The sequence below is a fragment of the Pleurodeles waltl genome, chromosome 2_1 (genome assembly GCF_031143425.1).
Source record: "Pleurodeles waltl isolate 20211129_DDA chromosome 2_1, aPleWal1.hap1.20221129, whole genome shotgun sequence".
Lineage (NCBI taxonomy): Eukaryota > Metazoa > Chordata > Amphibia > Caudata > Salamandridae > Pleurodeles > Pleurodeles waltl.
In genome coordinates, this window is record NC_090438.1 from 164,755,646 (window position 1) to 164,764,575 (window position 8,930).

General features: G+C 45.5%; 1 long non-coding RNA gene across 1 annotated transcript; it reads right to left on the reverse strand.

The window, feature by feature from the left end:
• Window positions 1-3,223: 3,223 nt before the first annotated feature.
• LOC138258548 (uncharacterized) lies at window positions 3,224-3,953 on the reverse strand. The gene is made up of 2 exons (XR_011198418.1): window positions 3,739-3,953; window positions 3,224-3,386 (listed from the first exon to the last, which is right to left on the reverse strand). It is a non-coding gene; the product is annotated as an uncharacterized lncRNA (long non-coding RNA).
• Window positions 3,954-8,930: the final 4,977 nt, after the last annotated feature.

Below are 8,930 nucleotides of genomic sequence, written 5' to 3' on the forward strand. Positions count from 1 at the left end.
ATGTTTAGCATTCCGGGATCCAGCATTGGTTTCACACCCATTCCTGTCACTAACTGGAAGGAGGCTGAAAGCACCAAATATAGTAGAAATGGGGTATGTCCCAGTAAAATGCCAAATTTGTGTTGAAAAATTCGGTTTTCTGATTCAAGTCTGCCCGTTCCTGAAAGGTGGGAAGATAGTGATTTCAGCACCAGAAACCCTTGGTTGATGGCATTTTCAGGGAAAAAACCACAAGCCTTCTTCGGCAGCCCTTTTTTCCCATTTTTTTGGAAAAAACAAAATTTTCACTGTATTTTGGCTATTTTCTTGGTCTCCTCCAGGGGAAACCACCAACTCTGGGTACCATTAGAATCCCTAGGATGTTGGAAAAAAAGGACGCAAATTTGGCGTGGTTAGCTTATGTGGACAAAAAGTTATGAAGCCCTAAGCGCGAACTACCCCAAATAGCCAAAAAAGGGCTCAGCACTGGGGGGGGAAAGGCCCAGCAGCTAAGGGGTTAATGTGAAGCTAGTATGCTGTTGAACGAAAGTATTGTTAACCTTTCACCAACTGGTAGGCAGAGACTATTGAAAACATGGTTACTATAGAAACGGAGCTCAAAGAGAAATAAATTCCACAGTGGAGAGTGTATGACTCGTAATTGGCAATATTTTAGAAAACTATGAAGGCAAAGCATTAACAGCAAATCGTTAAATGCTTTTAAGGGTTTTGTGTGGATCTGCTGTGGATTTACATGAAGGACCGCGCTGAGCATCACAGGAGATCTGCCCAAAAAAACTACCAAATTGGACTTCTTTACAGGAAACTTGGAAAGGGTTAAAAAATAGTTACCATTGAGAAGTGTTATAACAAAACTAAAAGATGAAATTAACTCTGTGATTTGCTAAGAGTGGGAGTATGAGTGAGAGCTCAGTGGGAAGGATAGCCATTATTGGTGCTTTTGTACTGACAGTGGAAGAGAATCAAGAGATTCTTGGCTAGAGATTTTTGATGGAAAACGGATATTAAAAGATATTACAATATAAGCTAGACAACAACATAGAAAATTGACAGGTATGTTAATGAGATTGCACTATAAAAAGGTACATTAAAAAACTATGAGTGCACATAAGGTGAAATAAATTGTGCAGCTTCTAGATGCTACAGTAAAAGGCAAAATAGAAGGGACATTAGATGAGAACACTAACTAAAAATATAGTGAGCAGCAAAGGAGAAAAAGGAATTGGTATACTGATAATACTGATTAAGGCAGTATGAATGAATGTTTGAAATAAGATGTGGGTGCTTGGTTACAGTATGTAATTGAATGGTATGTAATTTATACCCACTGACACAGTCAGGGAGGCACTTACACACCCGGTTATACTCCCACAAAAGCATTATGTACCCACTACTCATATAGCCAGACAGTGACTGACACTTTCAGTCACACACCTATAAAAGCATGTACAAATCCATTTACTCAGCTATACATCCACTTACATAGTCATTCACTCACCCATACAGGCACTGTCACACCTACTCAAATACCTATACAGCCATGTATGTACTCAGCACTTAGACTTACACACCCTTATACCCAGTTACACACTTGGGGCCAGATGTAGCAAACTTGGAATTTGCGACATGCAATTTGCGAGTCGGAGCGACTCGCAAATTGCAAGTCGCAATTTCCAATGCAGAACGGTGTCTCAGACACCGTCTGCGAGTCGGTATGGGGTCGCAAAGACCCACCTCATTAATATTAATAAGGTGGGTCGCAAATTGCGGCCCCATACCGACTATGGGCACTCGCAAACATGGAGGCCTGCTGTAGTCAGCAGACCTCCATGTTCGTGACTGCTTTTAAATAAAGCAGTTTTTTTTTTTTTAAGTGTAGCCCATTTTCCTTAAAGGAAAACGAGCTGCACTTAGAAAAAAACCCGAAACCTTTAGTTTCGGTATTTTTTCAGGGTAGGTAGTGGTCCCTTGGACCACTACCTACCCTGAAAAAATATTTGTGGGTCCATTCACAAAGTGGAAGGGGTCCCATGGGGACCCCTTCCAATTTGCGAGTGGGTTACCATCCACTTCAAGTGGATGGTAACTGCGACTCCATTTGCGACCGCATATGCGGTCGCAAATGGAATTGCATTCCACTGAGACTCGCAAATAGGAAGGGAACACCCCTTCCTATTTGCGATTCGGAAATGCATTTTGCGAGTCGATCCCGACTCGCAAAATGCATTTCTGCATAGCAAAGAGGCTTTTGCGCCTCGCAAACGGCGATTATTGCAGTTTGCGACGCGCAAATCCTTTGCTACATCTGGCCCTTGGTCACCCACCCATATAGGCACTCACATGCCTATTTACAAAACCATAGAGCCACTCACACACCCAGTCAGACAGTCCTTCACAACCCACACAACACTTATGGATTCACCACTAATAGAGCCACTTGTACAGTTACACACCGGAACACCCACTAACACAGGCAGTTACCAATCCAAACAGCCACTTACATACCCGTTAAGACATCCATACAGTCACTTACACACCCAGTCACACACCCACACAGCTACTTACACATCCATTGACACACCCACAGAGGCACTGTAACACTCACTCACACACGCTCTCAACAATCACAAACCCACTCATACAGCCACTCATAGACACATTTATACACCTATACAGCCTTTTACACACTGACATAACCATTTCTGTAGATACTCACCTGCTTATAGTATGTACTCTAATAGTATGTAATGTAAAGTTAAATGTATTTTATATTTGCTTTTTAAATATCTACTTGTGTTTAAAGAGGAGGATTTACAATGTTGAGAAAGAGAAATGGGAGAAAAAAAGTAGAATAGAAGGAAGAGCACTATCTGCTGGCTGCGGGTAAGAGAATTAAGGAGTTTGTTAAAACAGTATATGGGAAAATGCAAAATGTGGAAAAAGTTTCAACTTAAAAGTGAGGTTTACAATCAACCAACAACGGAGAGGGAGAAAGTCAAATCGAAAGTGAAAAATGTTGTAAATAAAACAAAAAACACCTAATTTGACAAGGAGGCAGAAACAATTGAAAGAAATAGGACTGAGAATGTTTAGAAGTAGGGTAATACTGAATGTCAGTACAAAACATGAAGCAGTATAAGAGGAGAACGGCAGTGTAGCAGGGTGTACACCTTAGTTTGTATATTCTCTTCTTATAGGGCAAAAACTACTAGGGAGGCCAGTCTTTGCATCTCTACATTTTTTATTAATTTGTTTATTTTCTTCTTTCCATTACGTAGATTAGTGTGCTTTGGTAGTATCTCTTTCTTGTGCTGCTTTCTGTGTTGGTTTTCCTGTTTTCCTATTTTCTTTTTCTTTCTCCTTTCTCCTGGACCATGATGTGGCTCCTGAAACCTCAGGAAGAAGGCAGAACAGAACATCGGGTAAGTGAAGCATTCACAACTCCTTATTGTTTGTAAAAAGGGTGGGGGAGGAAAAGGGAAGGAGTGAGGGGTGAGGGGAGTTCCGTGAGGAGATGGGATTCACAATTGGTTCTTGGGTACTATACCGTTTTCACAAGGGCTAGGTTGTTCAACGTGCGTGGTACCGGTTTATCCCCTTTGTGCTCGTTTTGGTGTGACCGAAAGTCTCAGTACAATTACTCATGCCCTGTTTACCAGTGAACACAGCCCGTCTCTCTCCCTGACTTCTCCCTCCACCCGAGAACTACCCGCTATGGCTGCGTATACGGTTACGTACCTGGGAGAGCCACGTGGGACGTGGCTGGATATTGCGTCCTTCTTGTCCTTAGGTCATACGGACGTGGCCCTCTTGCTGCTACCCTCTTGGTCTGTTTCTGATGTGACCAATGGGGATCCGTTCTCTTCCCTCGTCTTCCCCTACTCCTTGTCCTGATTTGGCTTCTCTCCTCTTCTCCGTTGACGTCTTCCGGGGTTCAGACCATGCTTCTCTTGTCTCCGCCTCATTCATGTCATCAGCATACCAATTGGAGCAGGTGCTGGGTCAAGCCTGAGGCTCTGGTCTGGTAAGCTCCCATGGCTCAGTACCCCAGGGGTAACATTCGTTGCCTATCGTAGAATCAGTTCTGATTCGAGGTTCGTTTGATATGCGTTCCCGTCACAGGCAACACTGAAGTACAAACTATATATTGATTGCGGTTGATAAACCATTTGCCCTGATGCACAAACTATTTATTTTGATAATAAACAGAATGAGAACACTGGATAAAACATTGTTATCTATGAAGAAAAGAAGTAAAAAAATGCTTAGCAATAAAAGTAATTTTTGCTAAATGTTCAAAGGAGAATGGAAGCATATGTCTAGTAGTGTGGCTTTCTTTAATTAAAAAACCTAGGGCCAGATGTAGGAAGCCTTTTGCACGTCGCAAACTGTGAAAAACGCAGTTTGCAACGTGCAAAAGGCCTTACGCGATGCAGAGTCACATTTTGCGAGTCGGTACCGACTCGCAAAATGTGATTCCGACCCGCAAATAGGAAGGGGTGTTCCCTTCCTATTTGCGACCGCATCGCGATGCAGAGTTGCTTTGGGACCGTGAAAGCGGTCGCAAACCAACTCGCAGTTACCATCCACTTGAAGTGGATGGTAACTCATTCGTAAAAGGGAAGGGGTCCCCATGGGACCCCTTCCCCTTTGTGAATGCCCCAAAAAATATTTTTTCAGACCAGGCAGTGGTCCTATGGACCACTGCCTACTCTGAAAAAAACGAAAATAAATGGTTTCGGTATTTTTTCTTTTTGCAGCTCGTTTTCCTTTAAGGAAAACGGGCTACAAAAAGAAAAAAAAAAATGCTTTATTTAAAAAGCAGTCACAGACATGGTGGTCCAGCAGGCCACCATCCCTGTGAGTGCCTAGACTCGCTATGGGGTCGCAAACTGTGACCCACCTCATAAATATTCATGAGGTGGGTCTTTGCGACCCCATAGCGAGTCACAGAAGGTGTCTGAGACACCTTTCTGCATTTCATATTGCGCGTTTCAATTTGCGAGTCGCTATGACTCGCAAATTGCAAGTCGCAATATGAAACCTACCTACATCTGGCCCTAGTTACAACAGAACACATTAGAGCATGAAGTTGAAACAACTGGTCGATGCTATGTGGTAAAATACTGTACTTCCAGGGCAAAAGAGGAGATGGTTCCTAGAAATGTAGAGGAAGAGATGGTTGAAGAGGTGCAAGGAAGGCATAAACGTGACCTGTGTATAAATGGGACTGCAGTAGTATTCACTAGGAATCATTTGATACCTTAAGAACGTTTCTACATCAATTTCCATCTAAAAGTGTGAAGCAGAAAATTGCAAAATTACAAATATTAGATCCATGCAAATATTCGAATTTACAACAACAACCTTTGGTGTGTCTATCCAGGAAAGTGTGCAAAAGTACTTTTCCTAATTTTCGATTGTTTTCTGTTCATCATTCAAAAATGTGAAAATTAGTTAGAAGACTTTACTTTGTAAAAAGTCCTGCATTGTGTTTAGGAGAAATGAACAAAGCACTTCTGTATGGTACAGTATCACAGGTTGAAAATATTTGTGAAGATATTGATCTATACTTCTTTGGTCGTTAAGTGCAGTCTGGACAAAATGAGGTATTGGTATGTTCAGGTGTAACGAAAGAGAACACAGAGATTAACAATGATAACTTTAGATGAGAAGTAGCAAAGTTTAATGCAGTTTCTACAGAGAAACAAAACTATGGCCCTCATTATGACCCTGGGGGTGAGTGATAAAATGGTGGTGTAAGGAAATGGCTCCCTGTTGCAATTACCCCTCACTTTTTGCCTGATACTGATGCTGACTTGACTGAGAAGTGTGCTGGGACCCTGCTAACCAGGCCCCAGCACCAGTGTTCTTTCACCTAAAATGTACCATTGTCTCCACAATTGGTGCAACCCTGGCACCCAGGTAAGTCCCTTGTAACTGGTACCCCTGGTACCAAGGGCCCTGATGCCAGGGAAGGTCTCTAAGGGCTGCAGCATGTCTTATGCCACCCTAGGGACCCCTCACTCAGCAGAGACACACTGCTTGCCAGCTTGTGTGTGCTGGTGGGGAGAAAATGACTAAGTCGACATTGCACCCCCCTCAGGGTGCCATGCCTACCTCACACTGCCTATGGCATAGGTAAGTCACCCCTCTAGCAGGCCTTACAGCCCTAAGGCAGGGTGCACCATACCACAGGTGAGGGCATAGGTGCATGAGCACTATGCCCCTACAGTGTCTAAGCAAAACCTTAGACATTGTAAGTGCAGGGTAGCCATAAGAGTATATGGTCTGGGAGTCTGTCAAAAACGAACTCCACAGCTCCATAATGGCTACACTGAATACTGGGAAGTTTGGTATCAAACTTCTCAGAATAATAAACCCACACTGATGCCAGTGTTGGATTTATTAAAAAAATGCACACAGAGGGCATCTTAGAGATGCCCCCTGTATTTTACCCAATTGTTCAGTGCAGGACTGACTGGTCTGTGCCAGCCTGCTGCTGAGAGACGAGTTTCTGACCCCATGTGTTGAGGGCCTTTGTGCTTTCTGAGGACAGAAACAAAAGCCTGCTCTGGGTGGAGGTGCTTCACACCTCCCCCCTGCAGGAACTGTAACACCTAGCACTGAGCCTCAAAGGCTCAGGCTTTGTGTTACATTGCCCCAGGGCACTCCATCTAGTGGAGATGCCAGCCCCCTGGACACAGCCCCCACTTTTGGCGGCAACTCCAGGGGAGATAATGAGAAAAACAAGGAGGAGTCACCCACCAGTCAGGACAGCCCCTAAGGTGTCCTGAGCTGAGGTGACCCCTGACTTTAGAAATCCTCCATCTTGATTTTGGAGGATTCCCCCAAAAGGAATAGGGATGTGCCCCCCTCCCCTCAGGGAGGAGGCACAAAGAGGGTGTAGCCACCCTCAAGGACAGTAGCCATTGGCTACTGCCCTCCCAGACCTAAACACGCCCCTAAATTCAGTATTTAGGGGCTCCCCAGAACCTAGGAAACTAGATTCCTGCAACCTAAGATGAAGAAGGACTGCTGAGCTGAAAAACCTGCAGAGAAGACGGAGACACCAACTGCTTTGGCCCCAGCTCTGCCGGCCTGTCTCCCCACTTCTAAAGGCTCTGCTCCAGCGACGCGTTCCACAGGGACAAGCGACCTCTGAAGCCTCAGAGGACTGCCCTGCATCTAGAAGGACCAAGAACTCCTGAGGACAGCGGCTCTGTTCCACAAAGACTGCAACTTTGCAACAAAGAAGCAACCTTGAAACAACACATGTTTCCCGCCGGAAACGTGAGACTTTGCACTCTGCACCCGATGCCCCCGGCTCGACTTGTGGAGAAAAAACACCGCAGGGAGGACTCCCCAGCGACTACGAGACCGTGAGTAGCCAGAGTTGACCCCCCTGAGCCCCCACAGCGACACCTGCAGAGGGAATCCCGAGGCTCCCCCTGACCGCGACTGCCTGCTTCAAAGACCCGACACCTGGTAAAGACACTTCACCCGCAGCCCCCAGGACCTGAAGGATCTGACCTCCAGTTCAGGAGCGACCCCCAGGTGGCCCTCTCCCTTGCCCAGGTGGTGGCTACCCCGAGGAGCCCCCCCCTTGCTTGCCTGTATCGCTGAAGAGACCCCTTGGTCTCCCATTGAAATCTATTGCGAACCCGACGCCTGTTTGAACACTGCACCCGGCTGCCCCCGTGCCGCTGAGGGTGTACTTTTTGTGTTGACTTGTGTCCCCCCGGGTGCCCTACAAAACCCCCCTGGTCTGCCCTCCGAAGACTCGGGTACTTACCTGCTGGCAGACTGGAACCGGGGCACCCCCTTCTCCATTGAAGCCGATGCGTTTTTGGGCACCACTTTGACCTCTGCACCTGACCGGCCCTGAGCTGCTGGTGTGGTAACTTTGGGGTTGCTCTGAACCCCCAACGGTGGGCTACCTTGGACCCAACTTTGAACCCTGTAGGTGGTTTACTTACCTGCAAAAACTAACAAACACTTACCTCCCCCAGGAACTGTTGAAAACTGCACTGTCTAGTTTTAAAATAGCTATATGTCATTTATGTGAAAACTGTATATGCTTTTTTGCTAATTCAAAGTTCCTAAAGTTCCTAACTGAGATACCTTTCATTTAAAGTATTACTTGTAAATCGTGAACCTGTGGTTCTTAAAATAAACTAAGAAAATATATTTTCCTATACAAAAACCTATTGGCCTGGAAATGTCTTTGAGTGTGTGTTCCTCATATATTGCCTGTGTGTGTACAACAAATGCTTAACACTACCCTCTGATAAGCCTACTGCTCGACCACACTACCACAAAATAGAGCATTAGAATAATCTCTTTTTGCCACTATCTTACCTCTAAGGGGAACCCTTGGACTCTGTGCATACTATTCCTTACTTTGAAATAGTGCATACAGAGCCAACTTCCTACAGGTGGTAATACCACCAACAGGCTGGCGGTAATTACTGCCAAATTATGACCATGACGGTGATAACTCCCATAGACAGCCTATGTACCGCAACAACAGCCAGGGCGGAAACAACACTCACCACGGCGGTAGCCGTCAACAGTCAGGCGGAAGACAAAGTACTGCCCACCATATTTTGACACATCAATCCGCCACGTTTTCCAGGGCGGTACCAACACCATCAAAAGCCTGGTGGAAACGCATTACAGAAGAGAAAGGACTCACCATCGGAGACACAGGGAAGAACAACGCCACCATGGAACCGCGAACTGCAAGCCTTCCCGATGCTCTTCTACGTCATCCTCCACCTGGAACACCAACGCTGACGAAGACAGTGAGTACAGCCACCTAGCACAAAAGGGAAGGAGGGAGGAAAAGGAGAGTGACACACACACGCATGACACACACCATACACACAACCAGCTGCAGACGAAAAACAATGGCACACGATACATGG